The following is a 5,318-nucleotide window of genomic DNA, read 5'->3' on the forward strand; positions in this document are numbered from 1 at the left end:
TTGCCCTTGCCTTTCCTCTGGCTCCCCACATATCTGAAAGAAGCCTTGGCTTTCCTGGTTTGCTCCCTGCAGGACCGGACCAGTGCAGAATAATCCTCCTTGGAGGTGAATCCTGTCCTCCATCCTTTGTAGTTGTCAGTGTTGCAGGGCAATATCTAGAGAAATGACTATACAAGTAACAGTCACCTTCATGGAGAACTTTACAAACAGACAAAAGCTCCTATCATTCCCCAATATCCACTTACAGATGCAAATAGTAGAAGAATAACCATGGTATTGTTGAGCAGGAGAGTGGTTTTCTATCGCCCAGCTTTGTTTTCCCTTTAAGGAAACAAAACACCAAAGGCGTCACTGACATCTAGAAGAATCCTCTCAAGTACTTAGTTTTGCCTGCAGGATCAGAGCACTGGCAGCTCTTTTGACAGACAGCTCAAGAGTTTTTTTGAAGACTGATTGAAAACTTACTTGTCTTCTCTGGTATTGCCTCAAGTTTTTCTGATAGATAATGTCATGTACAGAGCAGCTTCTGTGGGATGGAGCACTCATCCACTTTGATGTTCCTTTCCTGTATACTATCTGCTCCCTCTTCAAGAGGCCTTCATAATATCAATGCTGACCTCTCCACTTGGTAATATTTTCCTGAGGAAAGGCCCTTTGAATGTTTGGCCACAATTACAATAATAAGGCTACAGCATTGCAACTCAAACTATATCTTGTTTGAATTTCTAGATTTCAAGAGTCTCCAACACTGCTTGCTTACATTAACATAGACTTCAAGTAAGGGCACAGCTGGTAGGACAGGAATATCATCAGAGACTCCAGAACACTAGTGAACATTGCTTTTTACTATATTAAAGCAAAACAGGTTTTTCTTTGGTACACCTGAGCCTACTAGCACAAAAAACATGAGCTTAGTGCATGAAAACTAGGAGCATTCAGTCTGCTGATCAAGAGCCAGTGAGCAACTTGCTAGTAACACCCTTCATCAAAGGGGAATTATAGTGGCCTGACAGTATTTTGTTCCCTTACACAATAGAGCCACGGTGACAAAACTGCGGCTCCCAAGCCTTATGTGGCTTGCTGGTGTGGTACTCTTTGGGACTTCTCTGCCAAAGCCATGGCCACTTCTCCGTGAAGGGGTTCGGGGGCTGCCAGAGGTGGGGGCTGCAGCCATGCTGCTTACTCCAGAGTGTGCTCCCTGTGGGGAAAGCCAGAGCAGGTCGACAGTGCAGGGGGTGATGGTCACCTCCAGTCCAGGTCGCTCAGCACTCCAGAGTGGAGCGGGGGATGGCTTCAGTGGAGGATCAGATGTGGCTCCCAGGGTGAGTAACTCTAGCTACCACTGCAACAGAGAGCAAGTTGGGCTTCTATGGATCAAAAGCTCACCTTAATTTAAATGGAGGTAGAAACTGGTGAAGTTCAGACAGAGCTGAGCAATTGGTCTAGCTAGAAATAAATGCTTCCCTTCATTTAGTATCCTTTGCTGTGAACCCTCACCTGCAGGTAGGTACTTAATTTTGGTTGCTTCAAAACTCTAGGGGTTAAAGCACTCATTACTGCAAAGGCAGATGAGCATTCAAACCCCTACTTTAAATCAGGCAAAGCAGAAATATAGTCTTGAATCTGGTATCCCAGCAGAGCATCAAGCTATTAAGTTCTGAGGTGTGTGGGTGAACAATCTCTCCTCCTGAAGCTACTTCAAGTTGTGTAAATAAATATGCAGTGGGCCAGGTCAAATGAAAGAAAAAGAGCAACTCCACAGACCAGTAGTCTTGGTACTTATATAGGATGTGGGAAATAGAAGCTCAAGCATCTTTTCCCGTCACTGCTTTCACAAACTGCAACAGCCCCTACAAGAGAGAGCTGAGCCTTCTCTGGAGCTGTGGAGGACCCAGGTTCAAATCTCTGCTCTGCTTGATCTAAAGCAGGGGTCAAATCTAGGCCGTACGCATCCTGAGGGAATGTCCTAGCCCACGTGTGGGCAAAATGGTGCATCCAGTGGGCAGCTCGACTCCGTTTCCCAGCAGCCCTTGCCCATGTCGCTGTGGCCAGTTTCCACTGAAACCCGAGTAGTAGCAGTGCAGGGCCCAGCAGCATTGGCAGGGCATGTGGTTAGGCAGGGAGCTGCTCTGTCGTGGGGGCTGGGGTCTTGCAGTGGTGACAGCATGGTTTGGAGCCGGGGTAGAGCTGTCATCCGCTGCTTGCGCGCCCCTGCCCAAGGAGTGTGGGCAGCGGATCACAGCTCTGCCCTGGGTCCAGACCAGCTAGTCTCTGTGGAAACACTGGCCCTGTGCTGTCACTGTGCCACTGCTACTGGGGTCTCTGTGGAAACTGACTACAGCAACACAGGCAACAGCTGCTGGGAAATGGAGTCCACCATGGGCCCGATCCCGCCCGTGGGCCAGACTTTTTCCACCCCTGCTCTAGCCAGTAGGTTACTGGCTTTTTCTGAAGAGAAGGACAAGTACATGACTCCTGGGCAGGTAACTTCTGGTTTAGGTGTGCTCAAAATGTACTGCAGGATTGAGCCAGGATTGTAAAACAGACATGGGAGTATCTAAGCCTTCAGGTTAAGCTAGAGCGCTGAATAGCATCAGTACTTAAACGGCTTTGCATATATCCATCTGTGGAAACTTATGTGCCTACACTATTCAGCAGTAGCCAAAAAATGATTTTAAGGATGTCAGTGGGCACGTCTATGCAAGACATTTACTGTGGAGCTGCCTAATTAGCTCTGCAGTAAAGTCTCAGTGTCTACGTGCGCTGCCCTATTAGGCTGCAGTAAACTAACAGATGCTGCTGTAGGTTATTACTTGTAAATACAAGTACTGTTCTGAGGTGGCATTATTTACTGCACAGCAACACATGTGTAGACGCTGACGGGGCTGGTGGGGGCATGAAGGTGCTTCATTTTGGGGGCTGCCTGCTGGCTAGCCCCACACTGAAGCATCCTTATGCACCAGCCAGCTCCTCCACAGCATGCTTAATGGGGTGGGAGCAGCCCTGGGCTGGCCGGCTGTCCCCCTGCCAGCTAGCGCTGCTCCAACCCAGCTCAATGTGCTGTGGTCTTGGGCGCACATGTAAACACAAGATCCAGAAGCAATAAACTCCAACACTGTATGTGTCAGAGCTTATTGTGCCACATTCATTTCACATGTAGATGTGCCCAGTGATGCCTAAATTAGGGGCCACAGAAAAAATCAGAACAGATTTTAGCTATTGCAGGAAAGTAATCAACAGTAAACATGAACAAAGCAGCCAACCACAACTTAAACTCATTTTGGAAACTATAGTAAAGTCCAGAATAATAGGTAAAAAGGCTTTTCCCTTTTTTTAAAATTGAGAAAGTCTTTGATAATTATGTATACTAAACAGCAAAGTGTTTGGGTAAGGGTGGTATGGGGTTTAGTAAAATTTACAGATTATAAATACCCTCAGTTGGCATGGTAACATCATCATTTACTGAAACTTGTTTTTATTTGCTTGACTGTTTGTTATTGGATTCTTTAATGATGTAATTTGAAACACCATGAGTACATACACATTTGGTAAAAGAAAAGAAAGCAGAATAACCCACTCCAGGCAGATAAGTGCTAGGAAATTCCATCTTGAACTGAGCTATAGGGCTAACTGGGTTATAGAAGGTTTAAAATATAGTAAAAAGCTCAGATTTTGAGAAACCAGTGTAACATGAAACATGATCTCCATCTCGGCCTAAAAGAAAACTGTTGTTAGAATTACAGTCAGCTCTTCAGCAGTTTTTCCACTCCACTAATGTAAACACTTTGTTGTGTGTCTGGGTTAAGTTTGTTGAGGTATGGAGGAAAACATTGCCAGATCCATATATCACTTTTACTGCTCTGGAAACTTGGGTTGCTGATTATATACTCTCACACATAGCTAAGAAAGAAGGCAGCAGCGTAGAGAGACATGTAGGAATTTTAGATTGGCTGAAAGAACAATCAAACTGGGACCAGAACAGGAAATACGAGCGATTCTACACGTCACTGGTGGTTTGTGCGAGCGCAGGGTCACTTTACACAGTAATACTGGTGAGGCTAAGGCATTAAAATTGTGACAAGGTAAAAGTAATTCAATAGTTGTGTAGAAACATCAAGATATTTGAGTTTGCTTTTTACTGTTTGGATATTTCAGGAAGTTCTCGTTAGGCAAATAGTGAAATTTTAAAGTTACTTCTACTTATATAATCATAGAAGCCGGGTCGGAAGGGACCTTGTAGATCTTCAAGTCCGATCCCCCGCCTGGGCGGGAGAAAAACTGGACTCAAATGAGTCCAGCCAGGTAGGCATCAAGCCTCTTCTTAAAGATCCCCAGGGTAGGAGCCAGCACCACTTCCCTTGAAAGTTGGTTCCAGCTCCTAGACGCCCTAACTGTGAAGTAGTTCTTGTCAGAAAACTGATTTACTACTATAGAAAACTGATTTGCTAAGATGCCATGTTTAACAGGGAGGGACAAGACTGGACAATTCAGAATATCTCCAAGTGTATAAACCTGGGCTGAGCTTGCTTCTACAGCAACATGCTAAGGCTTCCTTGTAAGCCCACCTCCTCTCCTAAGCCCCAGGAGACACAGACCTGATTCCTCCTCCCTATCCACAGCCCTGGACTTGTTCTTCCTTCTTTCCCCTCCAGTCATTGTTTAGTGTTTCTTGCCCGTCTTACCTCTCCCATACTCCTTTGTTCAGAAATCAGTGTCTGTTAATGCCCCTGTCTGGGCTACTCCATGGCACACCCTCTTTGTTACCCTCAGGAAGGCCTAGAGCCATTCCTTAATCACCTCCCATCAGCTCTGGGTTAGCAGGTTGGCCAAGGCCCACTTTATGTTCTTCGAAAGTGCCTCAAACTTTCTCAAGCTAATCAGGCAGTCACTATCAGTTTCAAGAGAAGGTGATTGCCTTTCCCAACTTCAGGGAGTTCTGGCCAGCAGATGTGAGGTACTCTCTTTGCACTACACAGTTTTTACAACACAGGCAGGGATTACTCAAGAGCAAGAGAACTCTGCTTACTAGGAAGAAGGGGTTTATTATCTAGAGATATTAGGGGTATGCAAAATGGGCTGTATTCGATTTGGATCAGTGTCTGAAGATTGATACTGATTTGGAGAATCAGAAATTCGGCCATAGACACAGCTTTAAATGTTTTTTCTACATACCTCAAGGTACCAGGCACGGCTCATGAATGCTGTGATGGTGGGGCGGATGGAGCATCCCACAGGAGTGCAGGGAGCAGGGCCCCTGCATGCTCAGTGGTGAACCCAGAAGTGGACTGGAAGTACTTCCGGTCCACTTATGGGTCTAC

At 45.9% G+C, this 5,318-nt stretch overlaps 1 protein-coding gene across 2 annotated transcripts in view; it reads right to left on the reverse strand.

The window, feature by feature from the left end:
• JAZF1 (JAZF zinc finger 1) overlaps nt 1-5,318 on the reverse strand; it is a 159,308-nt gene that overhangs the window by 3,034 nt on the left and 150,956 nt on the right. The gene's annotated exons all lie outside the window — the stretch shown is intronic.

This window comes from Crocodylus porosus, unplaced genomic scaffold (assembly GCF_001723895.1).
Source record: "Crocodylus porosus isolate Cpor-Errol unplaced genomic scaffold, CroPor_comp1, whole genome shotgun sequence".
In the NCBI taxonomy this organism is placed as follows: domain Eukaryota; kingdom Metazoa; phylum Chordata; order Crocodylia; family Crocodylidae; genus Crocodylus; species Crocodylus porosus.